This window comes from Melospiza melodia, chromosome 4, assembly GCF_035770615.1.
Source record: "Melospiza melodia melodia isolate bMelMel2 chromosome 4, bMelMel2.pri, whole genome shotgun sequence".
NCBI classification, from domain to species: Eukaryota; Metazoa; Chordata; class Aves; order Passeriformes; family Passerellidae; genus Melospiza; species Melospiza melodia.
Genome location: NC_086197.1, coordinates 86908975 through 86929633, shown reverse-complemented (window position 1 = coordinate 86929633; position 20659 = coordinate 86908975). Strand labels below are relative to the sequence as shown.

The following is a 20659-nucleotide window of genomic DNA, read 5'->3' as shown; positions in this document are numbered from 1 at the left end:
ATGATTATACTATGAAACATTAAGTAGTCTGCATATAGCTGGCTGATCCCTGGGAAGATGAGAACCACAGTTGTCATGGAAAAGGCATTGTTTGAAATCATATGATAAATACTTCAAATATAGTAAAAGCTTCTGCATAAAGTTATTGTTCTTAGCCCAATTCAAATATGGCAGACCTACAGACCTGATAAAATGGTCTACTTTGAGTCCTGTGTATTCAAAGTCTCTATAGAAGCAGTCATTATATTTTGCGTATGTCAAAGCATCAAGACAACTTTTAATCACTAAGTTTTCGTATCATATCACACCTAGTCTTTAGCCTGATTTTTATCTTTCTCAGGACTTACTGTGAGATTGTACCTGATGCAGTACAGCTATACATTGCCCCTGAAAAGTAGGCTCTTCCAGGCCTGGCTGGAAATTCATGTCCATTTCTTGCAATGAGCAGTTGTGTGCATAAATCAGTTGAGCTCACTGCTCTGGCAGAAAGTCTTTTTTCCCCTTTTTTTAATGAGTTAATTTTCTATCAGATCGTTGAACTGTTCCACTTCCTTCTTTGATTGCACCATAATTAGATTTGAAACAAGTGGATAAGCAACTGTGTATGGTGCAAGAAAGCTGGAGAAGAATTGAATAGACTAGGAGTGAACTATGGCATAGAGTATAATGAAACCACACCTTTATTTCTACATCTAGAAAACTTACTAATCAAAGTGAAAGAGCTAGCAGATTAACAATGGCTTTACTATTGCAATCAATTGCCCTGTTTCATCCTTTTGCTTTATTTTACATGTGCCCTCTTTTGTCTGAAGCTGGTGAGGGATCACTCTCTTCAAATTATAGTAACAAGACAAAATACTGCAACAAACATTTCCATACCCTTAATCTGTTTGGATTTCCTTTCAATAACACAGAAAAAAACCCCACATTATGGAATCATAAAGATAATGTTTTTGTTACAGGATCCTGTAGGAATCCTACTGGCAGCAACAACCTTGTGCAGCAAAGATCAGTGTTATTTTCCATGGGGTTACTAGTTTGTCTCAAAAATGTCTTAGGTTTCACCCTATCCATATCACTGGTCACAAGTAGCCCTTAGTTTGTACTGTGAAATCAGGTACAAAGTTTGCTGGCCTTGTTCCATGCCAAAAATCATGCATGATTTCCATTCATATAAACCACTTCCTGGTGAATCAGCCTCATAATGCCTTTGACTATGTGACAGTATTGTGTTTGAGCCGAAATTTACCAATTTACCAGCCAGCTATTTGTTAGAAAGGAAATTATTATTATTAGTATTAGTATTAGTATTAGTATTAATATTAATATCATTATCATCATCATCATCAACAACAACAACAACAACAAAAGCCATTATCACCAGACTTCCTTTTAATGGCTGATGGTTAAGAGCCAAGGAGATGTGTCCGTTCTTACTGTAGAGCGATTAGACTTTGAGCAAATTAAAACCATCACATATGTTTGGACTATCAAAGGAATTAATGTTACTTTGTCTATCACTGTTTTCAGATGTTTTAATCCTGTATTTCCATAATAAACTAGGCAGATTTAACAATATGTTTAAGACTGGGGTTAGGGAAACTGCTTTAATTTCCAGTCATAGTTTAACCCAGTTCCCTCCTTTTATTGATGTCAATTTCCATAGTGGGGACAACTATAAAAGTGTTCATGCTTTTTTTCAGTCTTCTCTTTTAGAACAAAATTATTATGATTTTCACAAATCAGTAGACATTGGAAGGTTTTAGTACAGGGTCTCAAGAGCAAGCAGAGACTGCACTTTCACAGTTCAGGTCCCTGAGAAAGGAAGATGTGGCAATGAAGATGATCATGTACTGACAACATTCAGGCAGTAGCTATTTGTGAGCTAGTAGCAGTCCTGTTTTAAATTATATTCTTGCACATAAAATCATTAATCCATACTTTCCAAATGCGAATTAAAACTATATTTTCTAGTATTATAAATCAAGCAGCTTTGAAATTCACTTTTATTAATTAAAAATAAGTTTTTAATTATTTAAAATGCAACTTTGTGGACAGTATCAAGTAATGCAAAGGATGAATTGACTAGTTCAATTTTCTTTCATTTCTTTAAAACTCATCTCAGGGTAGCATTACATGCTACATATAGTGTTGCCTTCCATTTTTATGGATCCTCTTGCAGTGCCATCTATTTTGGTCTAGACAAAGGCTAGGAATACATAATTGCTGCTGAAGATATATACATGCCTTCATTTTAAATTTCCCTGTTATTTTGTTGCATATTTTTTTAAGTAATAAAGAGATTTTCCTGACTTGTTTTTCAACACACAAGACTAGGGAAAAATAATGGTTTAATCATCTTAGAAAAAAACAAGAGTAGTAACAAAATTTATAAATATATTAAAGGAAGAAAATGTTTGGAAAATATCTATTAAAATATATTTCCCTTGGGAAATACAATTTCAACTTGCATGATTAATTTACAGTGTCTCAAGGATTCACTGAAACCCATCTTAAACTTCCTTATGTGATCAATTCTGTTTTATTGCTGTGAGATTTATGCAATAAAGCAAATAAACAGTTGATTTATCTCACTGTTCCACTTGTGTGACAAAGCATGAGAGAAGCAATGAAGAGAGATGAAATCAACTGATGTACAGAAAAGAATTCATTGCATGCTAATGTTGTTTAGATTTGTGAAGGTAGTTTAGATTTTTTTTGGTGTTTTCTTAACATATTAGGAACACCAAAAAAGTTATTAAAAAATTATCTTTGTATTCAAACTTGAATATGATGTGTGTATATAGTTCCAATGCTTTAGAAAGTTCAAAAATTCTGCCTTTTGAATGGAAACTGACATTTTCTGTTTAGGCCATGGGTACACAGCAGAATGGAAATACATAACAATCTTCAGGAGTGCTGTTCAAAGTGCCTGAAAATGTTGTGATGATGCCATCACTAAGAATGACAGAGTTATCTACTTTCTCTAGAAATATAACTCACAATAGCATTTTTTAATTCTGACAGAAAAAATACCCAAGAATGAGTGGGGATGATCCTTGTATAAGATAGAACCCAAAATTAAATCCAGAAAACATGAAAGTCTGAGAAAGACACTGTATAAGAATATTTGGACCGCTTATTTTATAGAACAAATGCATTTTCTCTATGAAATTGATTTTAAAAAGGAATATTTGTAATATCTTCTTCCTGAATTTGTAATCAACACTTATGGTAATAGGCACTGTAGTCATTGTTTGTGGATACCAAAAAAACCTTCTTAATAGTGACATATCCTTAGGTTGCTGCCATGAATTTTACTGATGTCAATATTGTATATATTACTCTGCCAATAGAAGGTTTTGTAGATCTTGATCCTTCAGTGTATAGCACATGACAACATGTTTGTACAGAACCTTTCCCCATTTACAGCCAAAGTCAGAATCAACAAAACTTCAGATATGACCAGAAAGTTCAACACACAGCTCCTCACAGGTACAAGAATCAATGGACAACCATTGGATGCCATCTTGGTATCTCATTTATTTTCACCTACAACTGAAGGTTGGCTGATTTTTTAATAGGAGTAAGGAAGTTTGGCCCAAGTTTTTCTGATGATCATCAGGGATCATAGAAACATAGAATCATCTAAACTGAAAAAGTTCTTTGAGTCCAACCATAAGCCAGAACAACCAAGTCCACCACTAAACCATGTCTTTAAGTGCTGCATCTACACATCATTTAAATGACTCCAGGACTGGTGACTGAACTTTTTCCCTGGGCAGCCTTCTCCAATGCCTGAAACCCATCCAGTGAAGAAATTTTCCCCAACATCTTATATAAACCTCCCCAGATGCAACTTAAAGCCATTTCCTCTCATCCTGTCAGTTGTTATTTGGGAGAAGAGACTGATCCCCCACCATATCCAAAACCACTAAGAAACTTTTGGTGCATCTGCTGCCCTTGATAGCTACTCACCCACAAAAAATGCCTTAAATTTCACCTTTCTTCTTTCCAAGAGGAAAATAAATGGATTAGCGTGCCTCTGAAACTAAGATAATAGGTTTTTAAATCATAGGAGAATGTTTTGAATTTGGGATTTTTTCTTTTTAGGATTTTTTAAGCTTGTCTTAGTGGCCAGTCAGTCACGCACCTTTTATGGCTTTAATTTTTCATAAGGAGTTATATGACTTCCATTTGCTTCCCTGTAACCAGCCATGGGCTGATGCAGTGGCTGGAGTGAAGGTGTTTTTCTGGGTCATAGTTTTTTTTTTTTCAATCATCCCCTATCTGTCCTGTTGAGCGGGGATATTTGGTACACTTCATGGGCATTAAACTGATGGGCAGTACTGGGCCCAAATTAGCTTCATAAATAAATTGGGGATTGGCTGTGTTGTGGTATGAAACAGGCCTCAGTGAGAGGGAAAGCTGTGTGAAGCTGGAAGGTGCTATAAGAAGAGCTGTGCCACAAACACATGAACTCCTTGTGACTCTGGGGTGGACCATGACAGGCAGTACTTTACTTCAGGCAGCTGTATGAGACAGAACAATACTCACCTCCTTTTGTGAAGTATCACCCATTGCTGGTTGATATTGCAATGCAAAATTAGATCTTAGATGCTACATACACTCCAGTGGAATGAACTAGAGGTTAGGGAATTTTAAAATATATTTGTTTGAAAAGAAAGAACAAGAAATTGGCAGCACTTCTTTTTATTGTCCCTTTCCTTTGTATTTTCAAGTATTCATTTTTCATGAGTACAGGTAATACACAAAAAGTATTAAAAATATATGGGTTTTTTAGAGCTAAAAATCATCAGGATCATACTATCAATATTACAGAGTATGCATTAGTGCAGTTCTCTGACAGTTTGATACATTTATGAAAGTTTCTATCATTTTTGTTGTCATGTATCAGTGTTTCCAGAACATCTTATGGAGTTTTTTGAGAGCATCTGGCTGAGCTCTAAGGGAAGGTCTGACCTTAGGCATTCTAGTTAGTCCCGCATTACTACAGTGAAACTTTGTTAGAAAAAGACATTTGCAGAGTGGCATTACTGATTTCTGCTCTGCATCCTACTGCAATTCCAAAGCAACTTAACTCTTTTAAGAAAGGGAAACTAGGTCTCCTTCAGAATTAATTCTTTGTGAGAAACATCTTTGGTGGAGGCATCCTTCAAAGACAACATGGAGAGTGACACTGGCGAATAGTGAGGATGAAGAGATGTGCAGTATGATATCTGCTCCCTCATGTGAAAAGCCTGTCAGCATTCCTTGTCCCTAGAGCAGACATTCATTCCAATCTTTTGATGCTGTATTTATCATATTTCCACTGTAAGGCACCTGACTGATATTTACTGAATAAAAGTTCTACTATGCCAAAGCATTCAAAATGTCCAGGATCATTTTCATAAGCAGTTTAAAGTCCATGGGGACTTGAACCCACTCAGCTTTATCTACTCTGACTTATTTTTGATAATTCCTGAGGAGTATTGCCCGTGGTTTATATTGAGGTGAGAGTTTTCTGACAGTGAGGTCAAAAGGTGAGCTTAAAAATTGTTGTCAATACATTTGGTGGGCTGATTGAGGCACAAATGTAAATGGAAACAGATTATCAGACAAAAAAAAAGGGAAATAGGCTTTCTTGAATGAAGCCATGTTCTACTTAAATACTCTAGTGCAATATATTTGTGTTCATGCTGTTCCTGTTTTATTGATGAGTTTTAAATCCAAGATGGTGTTCAATACGTGGTCTGCCTCGTATCTTTGTCGTAATTTTACAAACAACATATTCTTTCCCAGTAACGTTACTCAGAGGCATATAATTTCACTTCTGCGTGCACCTCAAGGTCTGGCTACTGTGGCAAAATGGAGAAATTTAATGCTGCCTTGAGGTTAAGCATGTTTGATATCCTCTAAGTGCAAGCTCCCTTGCTTAATTCTGAAGTGATCCTGTGCATATTGTTACTCTGGGCTTCTGCACAAAGCACTGGATCCAAAAGCCTTGTTCTCAAAAACTAGAATAGGAGAAAAATGCACCAGCCATGTTTTTGTAACAATACCATGGAGGACTCAAAGTGAAAACCAGGACCCAATCTGTCGGAGGTTTCATGGAGTTTGAGCATTGTTTTGCAAGTTAGCTGCCTGGGGACTAATAGTTCTAGGAACCTCTGAGGTTTGCGGCTGTCCAAACTTCTACTGAGTCAATTTATCAGAAGTCAGGTATTCTGCTCTACTTCTCCCTGTGCAGAATTTTGTCACATAATACCTGTAAGGCAGAAGATTGTACAAAATTGAATTTTTTCAAGGAAGTGGCTCATGTGCTGCAATTTATTCCTATGTGAGGTAGTTCCCACAGCTGCCTACCTGCCTTCCTACTAGGAGATACAGTACTTGGTGAGGAAATATAGGCAGGTATCCATGGTCACTGGAGCCTGACCAGGTCCATCAGCACTCAATACACTGAGGCATCTAAACATGGCATGCTGGGGTTAATGAATTGAACCCATAGACTTAGTGGTTAGACCTAATAGAAAATAATTACTGTTAAGGCAAGAAACTCGTGTTCTGCCCTCTTTTCAGTGTAGGAATTGAAATCTACTTGGTCTCTAGTCTAGAGATAAGGACAAAAGGGAGAAAATGAATGCTGAATCTTTCTTATGTAGATGCACCACAGTGCAGCCCGGAACATTGGAAGGAGCGAGGGAGAATTTGGAACTGCAATCTAGCAAAGAAGACAGTCTTTTGAATGGTTCCTTAGGAAGAAAAAATGTAGAAAGAAAAAAACCAAAAAAACTATTTGAGTAGTTCTTTAGTCATCATCTGATTAAAAATAGACCTGAATCTGTGAACAGGTTCACATTGTGCTTTGAGACAGTAACCAGAACCTGCAGATTCATACAATTCAGCTAAGTGCTTCTCTGATGTTATAAAATTTAATAAATCTGCTGTGCTAACGGCCATACTGCTTTCAAATACTGATATACTAATTATATCCTTCATCCCCTTATCTCTTTCTGTGACTGAAAGTGTTACAGATATGTATACCTTATCCTGTCTTCAGAATCTCGGTGAATAACATTCTTCTCAGTTTCTGGGTGGTAGTTGTGAGCTATGTTTAAGGTAAAGTGTGGCAGTTAGCCAGTGCTTTAGATATTACATCAGACTCTGTGCCTTGTTGCACTAGGAACCAAACTGTGAGAACTACAGTTATTGTTTGTACAGTTGACCAGTCATAAATTATATTATAGATAATAAAAAGCAGGGATTTAATTCACAATAAATCATTATATTTATTTGGCAGAAGGACCAAGGAGCTTTTTTTTCATTTGTCTTTTTTTAAGCTTTAAGGACTTAGCCAAGAGTTCAGTTTACCTTTTGAATCTTGAGATTGGAACAGTTCTTTCCCTTAACTCACAAATTTGACAGACAAAATTGTTCTACCACATTTTTCACTTTAGGATACTATATGTTATATTTTCTATGAGCCAAATACCCTTTACAGATATGTCTGGGAAATAAGCCAGTTATAATGGTCTCAGGAGAATCAGCAGGATTTCTGTAAAACAAAAAATGTATATTTAAGTGCATGAATGTCTTGAATTAGCCCAGCAAATGGCAATTGACAGCTTTTGATGAATCTTGGCACTATTTTCTGATCAAACCATGTATGAGGCTTTAAATGAAAATGTATTTCTTTCTTCATTGACATTATAAAGGTCTAAATCTGTAGCTTCTGAATTATGTCTACGTATAATTATTGTCAGTTTTGTCCACACAGAGTTTGTGTCATTTTGGCCTATCAGGCTACTGTATATCTAAAAAGTGAGCAAAGCAATGTCATTGCTAGGAGTGACAGCATTATTTTCAAGTCACTCTGTTAATTTTGATGGCAAGGTGCTCAATTTCAGTTTATATGGTTTTGGCCAAGATTAGTTGGTCCATCTTTGAGAAAGATGCTCTCTGGCAAATATTGTTTTCTTTTTTCCATTTGGAGGTAGCCCAAAGTGCTCCAGATGTCAGAGCTCTGACTTACAATCATGCCAGATTTTGAACGAAAATTCCCGGGAGCAGATCTTGTTGGGGGAATATGCAGATACTCTGCTAGTTATAGAAGAACACTAGTGTAATCAAATATCAATGTAAGTGCACCTTTAAATAGAAAATTATGGTGAAAATGTCTTCTATTACACATTGATAAAGCTGTTCTGCATTTTGTAAGTCTGCATGAAGAATAAGTACTGTTGGTTAATTAAGCACACTTTATTGGAGTAAATTTAAAGATTTATAATGCATATATTGCAAAAAAGTAAACCCTCCTGACCCCTACCTTTTAGTCAGATGGTGTGTTGGCATGGAATTTTTAAAAGGAAAGGGAGGAGATTCAGGAATAATTTCAAATTTTTCTGCCCAAATATTAAATCAACAGTCAGATGAACAACTAACGATATTTGCTACAACTTAGAATTTTCTCTTATTTTTTGATATTTAAGTATATTTACTTTTTTTTTAATATTTTTACTTTCAGAATCCAAAATAAACTTCAGTTCTATCACAATGTTTCTCATTACCATTAGAGTTCAGGCATTTTTATATGGCCTATCCATAGCAATTATAATGTTCTCAATTCCTGCTGATGTGTTATAAGGGAATGTCTTGATCCGATCAATTTTAGGTGCTCATAAAAAAAAAAAATATATATATGTGTGTGTATATATATATATATATATATATATATATATATATATATATATATATATGCATTTATTTGTGTATACATATATATGTTCATTTAAATACATATATAATTCTTAAATTATTGGTGCCTGATGCTACTTAAAGCTGATTAAAACATTTAGATCAAAATGTTCCCTGTCTGTGCTGTAATGAAAAGAAGCTAAGCATCAAATGTACTAATTAGAAAGGCAGCTGTTTTCTTGTTAATATCTTAGCTTGAAATAATTTTTTGCTGGGCAGATGAAAATGTCATCTTATCTTTAGAAGTTGCATAGCATGCAGTTGGGGGTTTTTGTGTATTTTTTGCTGTGGTTTCTTTATTTTTTAATAAAAAACAAAATAAAACCAAGGAACATGATTTTTAAAATATCAAAGAAATAATCTGTGACATCCAGATTCATTTTTCCTTATAAGGCATTTAACACCTACATGACTCCAGAAAAGATTTGCTGTAGTCAATGAGACCAACAAAATTGTAAGTTGGGCTTTTAAATGCCCAGAGGTGAATAGGATAATATTTGCAGACCAGGTTTTTATTTCTCTATTGGAATTTTTGTCTACTTTTCAAAACAGTTCATATCATATTGCATATTACTACTTCTGGAATGCAAAATTAAAAATTAATTATGTAACTTTTAAATGGAAGTTTAATTTTTTGGATTTTTTTTTCTTAAACAAAATTATTTAAAATAGTTTATAACTGTTTTTGTACCTATTGAGTCTGGGAGTGATAAAAGATTTTGTGATCAAGAGTTAATAATTGCATATGGAAAAGAATTGCAGCTAAGCTTTCCAAAGGCATGTGACTGCTGGGACAAACATACTTTTACCTTGCAAGGTTGTCTTTCAGTAGTATTTTCCTGCCTATGTTGTCATTCCCACAGTGGTCCCTGCGAATCTTACAGAATCTGTAGAGCACACCCACATTGTCTCCTACACAGACCAGATTTCTGCTCCTACTTGAGGGGAAAAAAAAAGTGCCTTTTTTTTTTTCTTTTTTTCATTTCTGATTAATTAGTGAAAAATGGCCAGTGTCAGAGAAACACAAACTATTCCTTGCTAATTAACCCTGATACACTGATATCCAAGAAACTCTTAGCCCAAGCCAAGACCTAGTATGAGGACAATATACAAGTATCCTTCTACAGCAGAAACTCAAAACATGCAATGTCAGTTTTGCACCAGTCCTGTTCTATATGGCATGTTATTCCTGACCTCAAGGGAAAGATTGATCATGACTTCTTCCATCTGATATTTATGAAATGTTGCCTAGCATGTCTGGCAGAGTCAGTAATACATTTTCCTCTTTTTCTGTTTTGTCTCTTGTTTCTATAGCATCTGAGTTTTGTGTGATTTCTCATTAAACATTCTCAAGTTTCACCCACACAGGCCATCTGGACTATAGTTAATATTTTAGGACCTATCCCCTTAACTTTGATGTACTTTCTTGTAACTGCTAAAACATGGTGATATCTCTTCCTTCTGTCTTGAGAACCTCCTCCTCACATACCCAGACATACCAGAGGAACCAAGGGCTTGATACTGTCAGCAGCTGAACTCTTTCAGATCTCTTCTATATTTTTTCAAATCTGGGAAAATCTATGATGGGAAAAAGAAACCTGTGAATTCTCAGCAGCAAAAATCTTACCATGATGAAAGGCCTAAAGTCCTAAAGCATAAAATATTTTATTAAAAATAAGTTTCATGTCAGTGGTTCCTGAAGCTGATTTGTTGCATTAGATTATGAACACCAAAATGGTACTCTGATGACCAGCACAGGAACAGTGTGACCCAATAAAATGGATTCACTAATGACACTGTCAACACTATAGCTTGATCCCTGTCTTCACCTGAAGCTTATTTCCCTCTCAGGTTCATTGCATTTCATCTGAGTAACTGTTTTATGAACCAACAACTTCTGTTTCACACCTATGATTGGAGCAAGCATTTTACTCTGATTTAACCCAGAAGTATCTCTCAAATAGCTCAGTCACTTTTGAAATAGTCTTAGTGTCTGATGTTACTATTTGTCATTCTTATAAATGTGAAAACAAGCTTGGAAGATAACAAAGGTCAGATAAATGCTTTTAAAAAAGAAACTGACAGCTCTTATAATACTTGTGCTTCATGTAATAAGACACTTATCTGTGATCTCATCTTCCTGATCATGTGGGATTGCTGTAATGACATTTCTTTCTTAAGGATGGACCCACAGAAATGTTTCATGGTCTGTCCCATAATGTTGACTAACTGAACCACAATCACTTGCTTCTTGAACACAGCAACTGATCATTATTGGTATCTTCTTCCCTGTTGTGCATCATTCAACCCAGACAAAATGCTCAGTCACAAGGACATGGTTTGGGCATTGATGCATGTGCAGAGGGTCACTCATGACTAAAGGAGGCTCACTGAGCCACAAGCAGGAGCAGCTTGGAATTTTTCGGCTTGTGAAAAGAGAGTAAGGGCAGAATTCTGTTCCCCTTATTCATATGTCCAGGGCAGCCTATATATTCCAGAAGTCTAAGACATATTCAGGAGTGCAATTCAGGGGTTTTAAGTAGCATCTGTAGAAAAAGAGACATACCCAAGCACGTCCAATAGACACTGAGCACCTATGCTTATGTAGAATTGAGCTCTAGATTTTGTTGATCCTGACTGAGATCACAATCATCACATACAATACCTACATTCAGGTGTCATAACCTCTGAATTTGACCCAAGGAGCTGTAATAATGGGGAGTTTAAGGGCTGTCATGGAAGATACACTGCATTAGGCATCTCTAAAATCTAGTTGAGAAAGGTTTTACAAGGTAGGGGTTTCATCCCACTTCTAGGAGAAGCACATGAGACTCATATCTTTGAAAGAAGATTTACTTCCTCTTCTGCTCTCCAAAAGTTTTATTGAAGCTGCTTTTGTATAGTTCTGTGTTCTGTCTGTATAAATTTATTGCAAATTACAGAAAATTCCTTGAAATTTGCCACAGTTTATTTTTCCTCTTTTGTTGTTTGTTTTCAGAGTACTGCAGAAATCTGATCACCACAGAACCGCTTGCCAAAATAGCACAGAAACAGGGTAGAGAGAGTAACGGTGATCTTGCCAAAGAATTTTGAACCAATATGCTGCACAGTGCACAGAGTGCTCTGCCTCAGTAGTCATTGAAACACTGGTTGTTTCTGACACTGCATCCATAACCTGTGTTAAGCTTAAATATAATTGCACTGTCAATCAGAATGCTACACAGTATAATGCATTTAGGTGTCTGCTATGCCTAAATGTGTTTCTCTAGGGGAATCAAATAGTCTTAATTGGCTAGTTTGGGATAATGATCCTTAAATTCCGTGTCTCATCCTTCTTCCCACTTCTTTGCTATATCATCCACAACTTAAAACTGGAGGATGAGCATAGGTGTGCAAAAGGACATTTTATTGGGGATTATAAGAATATATAACAAAACAAACATAAACCTTTCCTGGAGTGAAGAAAACTAGGACTTGAAAGTTTGTAAGGTGTATGGATACATAGTCATTAAAGAGAAGATCAGCATATGTTGCTGTATGCGCAATTCCCTACATCTGTCAATTTTCCCCTTACCCTGTCAAGAAATATTCTCTCCCTCCTCAAATTGTGAAGAAAACACTGTAACTACATTTCCCACTGTCCTTTCAGAATGTCTATGGTTGAAGGATGGATTGAAGAAAGAAAACCTTGGCTTTAATCTGATAGAAAATGATAGTTAACTTTTTTGAAGAATATCTATTTCACTTTCCTGAAGAACCTCACTCTTTCTGTGGTGAGGTGTTTTAGGGAAAGATTTTTCTTATTCTGAAAATCATCTTTAGGGCCAGGAACTAAATCTCATGAGTCTGTTAACCTGTTAAGCATGTAACAATCTGTTAATCCAGGACTTTTTCGGTTTTCACTGAAAGTGAATAGGATCAAGGTTTAAAAAATTGAACTATTTTATGCTATTATATGCTTATTTTTATTTTCCATGTACATATTAGAGGACTATCTAATAATTCAGTTTTAGAAAATTTTACCTTCAGAGGAGCTTTCCTTTGCAGAGAATGTAAGGACTAAGAGCAGTAATGGACTTTCTTCTCTTTTCTTATCTACCTACATATGAGCTGTGTTGAAGATCATACTTGCTGTTCTGCTTTCAGTGAATGTCCGTGTGTTATTTCTAACGAAAAATGTTGTGTATGTTCCTGCTTTTGTTTTCAAACATGTCTCTTAGACAATAAAAACCCTCCTGCATTCTTCTTATTTCACATATACATATTCCTCCCCTACTCTGTTTTCCCATAATTGTCCACTTACGACTTTCTCCTCAAGTTCTAGACAAAGGCTAAGTAGAATAATTTCAAAAATTTATTTCCAATACAAAAAATATTTATAAAATTGCTTGTTGGAAGTAATTTACATTGCTGCCTTGCTTTCTGGAATGATGTGCAACATGACTACTTTCTTAAACAGTCATTTGTCAAACGGAGTACATAAAGCAAAGTATCTCACTGGTGAACATTGGCTATGCAGTTCCTTCACTACCAGTTGAACTTACAGTTTAAAGCTCATGGTTTTAAAGTCAGAATTAGCTTTTTTAATGGGTGAAATATCCTAAGTATTGTCTTTAAGAGCATGTTGGACTATTGATGTATTATTCAACTTTTTTCACAATCAGTCTTAGTAAAACACTTCCAGTTTTTACTGTGTATGAGACTAACCTTGCTTCAGCCCAACTGCCTGTTGGCTGAACCGACACTATCAATCAGATAGTACTCCCAGATGTCCTTGAACAATCTTCTTCTTTTAATTAGAAAAGAAAAAATTTTATTTGTGTGTGGACTTCAGTGCTGGCTGATGCTCTTCTTCATATTTTTTTTCCTTTTTTTCCCATGATGCAGACTAGTAAATGTAACTATAAAGATTATTTTTTAAACTTTATAATTGAAATCACATCACTCTCTTAATAAAATACTCTTCTGTTGTTTCAATAAAAGCATTATTGTATTGAAGATAATTGTATTGCATAGATTTATTAGCACACAGAAATATTTAAATCACTTTTTTCACTAGAAGATTTAATTTAATAAAGCTTAAAACTTTAAGATTTGTTAGTCTATAAAGAGTATGCTTTGAATATAGATATATACGTATAAACATTCATAATTCAGTAAAAATTAAGTTATTGCATTTAAAAATTTATTTTAAATTAATTTTAAAAAAATCTTAGATACATTGATAATTTTATCTGAACCTGTCTCCTACCTTAGAGAAAAGTGTCAGAAATATACATATAAATTTAAATAAATATAAAAATATAAAACAATTCCTGTTATTTTTTCAGTATCCTGAGGAAAGCCCATGGCTATTCTTAGACACTTTTAATCATGCTAATATTGCTGTTGTTTTTTTTATTTAAAGAGTAAAAAAGGTGACAGAGAAGTAGTAATTTTTCAAGTTTACAATTCCTTACCAGTTACAAGTCTTCCTTAGTTTTATCTGTGTTAACCTTCATATATGTGCAGATCTCTAACCAACTTAAAGGAGCATAAAGAAATCATATAACATTGAGTTACTTGCTCAAGGTCTTTAGCTGGAGTTATTTTGAGGATATTTAACATTTTAGCCATTTTAGCTATTAGTGAGAGGTGAAAACATCCTATTTGCATTGTTGTGCCTTATAAGATGTGTGGTCCTCTTCATCCTTCCCTCTTTCCACCCATGATGCTTGAAGGAGCTGATTTTAGACTTTCACAGGGGGAAAAATGAGGCCTGCCTTGCTCTGCCTTGTTATCCACAACAGTTTTAAATGCTACTGTGAGCAAAAATCTCCCATGATCACCTTTGTATCAAAGGGCTTTGAATCTGCTGAAGAGAGATATTCTTGCTGCTCTCTTTCTCTTCTGCACCAATGTTGACATTGGCTGCGAGTCCACAGCTGGCTGAACACGAGTCAGCAGTGAGCTCAGGTGGCCAATAAAGCCAGTGTCATCCTGGTCAATAAAAGTGTGGCCAGCAGGACCTGGGCAGTGTGTGTCCTCCTGTACTCAGCACTGGTGAGCCATACCTTGAATCTTGTGTTCGGTTCTGGGCCACTCACTGCAAGAAAGATACTGAGGTGCTGGAGCATGTCCAGAGAAAGGTATGGAGCAGGTGAGGGAGCTGGAGCACAAGGAGCTCCTTGTGAGGAGCAGCTGAGGGAGCTGGGGGTATTTAGCCTGGAGAAAGGGAGGCTCAGGAGTGACCTTATTGCTCCCTACAATACCTGAAAGGAGGCTGTAGAAAGGTAGGGATCACCCTCCCGAGCAACTAGTGATAGGAGAGGACACAGCTTCAAGCTGCACCAGGTGAGGCTCAGGTTTGCTCACAGGAGGAATTGGTTCACAGAAGGGTTGTCAAGCATTGGAACAGGTTGTGCAGGGAGGTGGTGGAGTCACCACGTCTGGAGGTGTTTGAGAAAAAACTTCACGTGGTACTCAGGGCCATAGTCTAGCTGACAAGGTGATGATGAAAGATTGGAGCTGGTGACCTTTGGAGGCCTTTTCCAACTTAAATGAGTCTGTGATTCTGTCACCTCCGTTGCTTTTCCTTAGCATGTGTTCAGATGCCACAAACCAAACTTGTGTAATTATACACGCTTAAGGCTGAGCTCTTAAACAAGGCTTACCTTCATGACCCAGGTTCAAATGTATTTCAGCTGGTTTACAACAAGTGGTTCTAACATTTTCAGTCATTGTGAGGATTATCTAACTATAACAGCAATCCCACTTCCTTCACTGCTATTGCTTATGAAGTAATAGGCAATTCAGAAAAAGGAGTGTATGATCTGACCCAGTGTATTCCAAGATCTTGTAAGTTAAAAAAAGGTAATATGAGACAAAAAGGGTTTTAACAGAAAAGGAAATTAATGATCATGATGATAGTCCTGACAGATGGTCAGAGGAAGTTGAGAAGATAGGACTAGAAGTGTTATTTAAGGGGAAATGAGACTTTTTTGGGGTTTTTTTTTTGAGACAGACTGATATTAAAATAGTTATTGTGAAAAAAATATGCAAAGAGTCTCAGACTGGGAATAAATACTTCTTTCTGTGTCAGGCTGAATAGTGGAAGTGAAAAGAAACATACAATGTGTGTTAAAAGGCATCTTCTTTTTGAAGGGCACTGGTAATGGGATTCTGCTATCTGTAACTCAGGAATGCTACTTTGTTGGAGTGCAGCACAGGAAAATATACCTGCATATACACTACCTAATACATTCTTTTTATAAATATTCGTCCAGACTTCTTTTTATAAATATTCATCCAGAAGCACAGACACTAAAATTGTTCAATATTATAACTCCTAATTCTGTAGGTACTGTGGTTTGAACTCTGAAATTTCTCTTCCTGTGGCTAGCTCAGTGGGACATAATACAGCATTAAGTAGGATAGCTTTCATGTTTCTTTTTCTTATTCCTAATAGCTGCAGATACTTTAGAGTTAGATTAACTTGTCTTTTTTTTCTGAAGACTAAGCAATTCAGTATGCATGTATGAACAGCATGGAGGAAAGGAGAGAAAGGGAGGGAAACAAAATAAATTTTCAGAAGGGACTATGGGAGTTCTCATGAATGAAACAGATCATTGCTGCTCCTTGGATCATCACCTGAAATTTACATTTTTATTCCCATAAAGCAGGAGGTATCTTGCAAGGCAGTGTAAGGCTTTCCTAGGGCATTTTAATGCTTTTACATCTTTCTTTCTGCATCATATATGCTTAGTTGTTTAGGGACCTAGAACTGAGAGCCACAGAAGCAGAGGGGAAAGACATGCTGTTTATCTGACTTGCAGTCAGTTGGTAAAAGGTTTGGAACTGTTTCTATTATGAGTAGATTTGTGAGTCAGAGGCAGGTACAACCAGCATCCATCTCTTTCTTAGGTAAAAAGAACGCAAACAAAAAAAAGCTGTTTGCACTCATGGGTGCTGCACAAAATCCTAAGAATCACAGAGGCATAAGACTGTAGTTGAAAGTACAAAACACACAATTTAGACAAGTAGTTCAGCTCTCAAGCAACACTGACCAATTACTTTGACCAATTACTTTGTAGGTATCCAGAAAATTTCCAAAAAACAATTCTGGAAAAATGATAGAATTGTCATCAAAGAGTGCCAATGTGACTGCAATAGGTAGTCATATGAGAGCACATGGCTACTGTAGCAAAAACCAGAACTTTGGTGAACTCTTTATTCTAAAAACAGAGTGAAAAACAGATGAAACTGCTAAAGTTTTATCAGGCTTGACATGGAATTGTTGGTATTTACGTGGATTCCATATAAAGTGAAAGGTCAAGACATACTTGAAACTCAATCCTAACTGAAAATATTTGCCACTTGCAGTAAGCCTGGATCAACTTTCTGGTTGTGATGAGAAATTCAGACATTTTTGTCACTCAGTTAAATCCTAGATGCTACACTGAAAGAGAGGTTTTTATGGGGATTTCTTTTGATAGAAAGCCTGTGTAAGTCAGCAAAGTGCCATATATTCTTATCTTCTCAAGGTGACTTGCATAGCTTTTTTCCCTTTGTTTTGACCATAAAAATAAAGAAATAAAATATTTTGTGTGCCATTAGGGCACAGCTGGGGCTAGACTGACCCTTATTCTACTTCCTCCAGATTAAGACAAATTAAGTGGAATGTGTTATAATTGCTCTAATAAGCCAAACACTCTTGGGACATATTCAAGCCACCCAAGAACAACAGTAAGATATATATAGTCATGTGAATTTTATTGCTTCTTATGTTTTGGATTATTAGCAGGAAAATTTGTTTTCCTCTTGAGCACACAGGGAATTTGTTTTTCTCTTGGAACACACAAGGGCTTGGACTTCCACCATGTAAGCAGTCAGAAAACATACAGTAGTATTTTAGTCTCTGGTACTAGATGTCTGCTCAGTACCTCAAATTTGAAGAAACTCAAACTAACAGCCCAAATATTTGGCTCCTTCCAAAGGAAGCAGAACCTGCTGTCTGAAGAGCTGGGAAGAAATTCTGACTTCAGTGAAATCAGTGACAAACAGACATGTGCTTTGGTACCTAGAAATGACATGAGTTCTGTGTATGAACAGAAGAAATGTTGTTCTGTGTGATGGTTATGTAGCCTTTCTTTAATTTGATGCTGCTACAAATTTCCTTAGTGAAGGGAAAAAAGAACCAAATCAATGCAAAAACCAATTTCCCTGGTTTGAAGCAGTTTTATGTAAGTATTTATTTAATTTACCGTTATTATTGCAAGCTGATAAGCTAATTAATGTTCTAAAAATTACTGCCAAACAGCCATCAAAAGCACCATTTTACTTTAAACTTGCCTGTTAGGGAAGTGGTACTTTCATGTCTTTTAATTCACGTTTTCAATTCTTAGAGAAGTAAAGAGGGAGGTCAGCAGAACTGCCACCTTGGGCTTCCATGGCGTAGGTTATATATATACCTTTCAACCTGACTTTGGTGCCAGGGAAGGTCATGGAGTGTCATCCTGTCTTGAGTGTCATCCTGTGGCACGTGCACAGGGCATCAGGCCCAGCCAACATGGCTTTATGAAAGGCATTCACCTGCTGGACCAACCTCATCTAATGCCAAGGCTACCTACCCAGTGAAAGGCTGCAGATGTTGTCTACCTGTAAAGCCTTTAACACTGTTTTCCACAGCATTCTCCTGGCAAAATTGGCTGCTTTGATAGGTGCGCCCTTCACTGGATAAAAAAAAAAAAAATTCTGGGTGGTTGAGCCCAGAGAGTTGTGGTGAATACAATTGAATCTGGCTAGCAGGCAGTCACTACTGGTGTTCCCCAGGGCTCAGTATTGCGACAGTTCTGCTTAATACCTTCATCAATGATCTGGACAAGTTGACAAATGACACCACGTCGGATGGAAGTGTTTATCTGCTGGAGGGTAGAAGGACTCTGCAGAGGGCTCCGGACAGGCTGGATTGGTGGGTTGAGGACAAGTATAGGAGGTTCTACAAGGTGAAATGGTGAGTCCTGCACTTGGGTCACAACAACCCCATGCAGTGCTAGAGGGCTGGGGAAGAGTGTATGTAAAACAACCCAGCAGAAAAAGACTGGGGAATGCTGATCAACAGTAGCTGAACATGAGCCAGCTATGCCCAGGCAGCCAGAGAAGCCAATGGAATCCTTGCTTGTACCCACAACAGTCAGCAGGACTGGGTAGTGATTTTCCCCCTGCGCTTGGCACAGGTGAGGCCACATCTCAAATCCTGTGTTCAGTTTTGGGCCTCTCACTTAAATGAAAGACATTGAAGTGCTGGAGCATGTCCAAAGAAGGGCAACAAAGCTGGGAAAAGGTCTGGAGCAGAAGATTTTTGAGGAGTGGCTGAGGCAGCTGAGGTTGTTTAGCCTGGAGAAAGGGAGGAGCAGAGACACCTTATCACTCTGAAAGGAGGTTGTAGCCAGAAGGGGGTCAGTCTGTTTTCACAAGTAACAAGTGACAGAATGAGTGATATCACCCTCAAGTTGCACTGGTGAGGCTTATATTGGATATTAGTCAAAATTTTTTCACTAAAAGGATTGTCAAGCTTTGGAAAAGGCTACACAGGGAAGTGATTGAATCACCATCCCTGGAAGTATTTAAAATATTTGTGGTGGTCCTTATGGACATGGTTTAGTGGTGGACTTGGCAGTGCTGGAGTGAACTTGATGGTCTTAAAAGTATTTTTCAACCTAATTGATTCTATGATTCTGTTCTATGGATTGAACTATTACTATAAATAGTAAAATAGTCCTTTTTATTTTTTTTAGCATCCCTCTTTTCTCTTATTTGATCTGTCTGTTTTTCTGGGGAGTGATTAATTTACCTGTAATGAGGAACGAAAGGGAAAAAACAGGAGGTGGGAGGGTAGGTGTTCATTCTCTTCCTCTTCTCTGGACTCATCATGCTCTCTCCTATCTTCTCTCTCCTTTTTATCTGTTAATCTTATTACCTATCTTACTTCTTTTTCATGCCTTCATTAATAAGTGATGTTTATACTTCCCTTGCTAACATAGGCTTTTCCCCCCCTTTCATTTAATTATTTCCTGTCATTGTCCAAAGTTGTAAATTCACTTCCTGTTCTCTAATCTGTTCCTCTTCCTGTCATCACTTTATTTCAAGCCTGCTCTATGCCCTTCCTCAGCATTTTTAAAGTGCATCATTTTCTCCCCTCTTCTTGTCTCCTTTTAAAGTGTTAATACCATATTCATGTGGCAGGGGTGTTCCAGGTGGAGACAGGGATGGCAAGGAAGGAAAGAAGGAGGTTTCTATCCCCATGAAGGGACAAAGCAGAAGCTTATCTCTGAATGTATGTTGTTGTACCTGAATTCTCTCTTCTTCCTGGGACCAGTGTGGTAGAGAAGCATACACTGAACATGCAGTCCATCAGCAGTTCACGCTGTTGCTTTTAGCTGTGGGCCATTCTGGCATTATAAAGGAAAGATGGAGCTATGTCAAGCTAATTCTTAACACATAGTAGTTTACTTTCAGACCTAATAAACCATGAATTGTTTCCTTTGTGTCTTGCAACCTAAAAAGTATTACTACCTTAAAATTTGTGTTCTTTTCTAATGGGAAGAAAAATAGGGGGCATAGCAGGAAGGTCAAGAAAGAGTTTAAAGAGGAAAGAGGGCAATTAATAGAAGCAAAACATGATTTCTCTTGCTGAAAGTGTATTTAAGAAGGGGAATATATCACAATAATCAACCAGGTTTTTTGCCTTCAGCCTGTCTGAGGCCATGTGGTTTGGAGATCTGATCACTAGTCCGAAAAGGAAAGGCTGTTTGCAAGATTTCCGGGGTGTTTTTTCCTGGAAAAGGTGAGAGGACAAAAGCAGAAATCTATGACGTACACTTTATGCCTTGTAAGGAAAGTATTCATCTGTCTATCTGCCTCT

The 20659-nt window shown here is 36.8% G+C and overlaps 1 protein-coding gene across 6 annotated transcripts in view; it reads left to right on the top strand.

The window, feature by feature from the left end:
- Positions 1 to 20659, top strand: part of TAFA5 (TAFA chemokine like family member 5) — a 415267-nt gene that overhangs the window by 375063 nt on the left and 19545 nt on the right. The window contains exon 5 of one of the 6 annotated variants that reach the window (XR_010027627.1): positions 20489 to 20581. The exons of the other annotated variants lie outside the window; for them this stretch is intronic. The gene's annotated coding sequence lies outside the window, so the exon portion shown is untranslated. The remainder of the gene's footprint in view (positions 1 to 20488; positions 20582 to 20659) is intronic. 6 annotated transcript variants of the gene reach the window in all.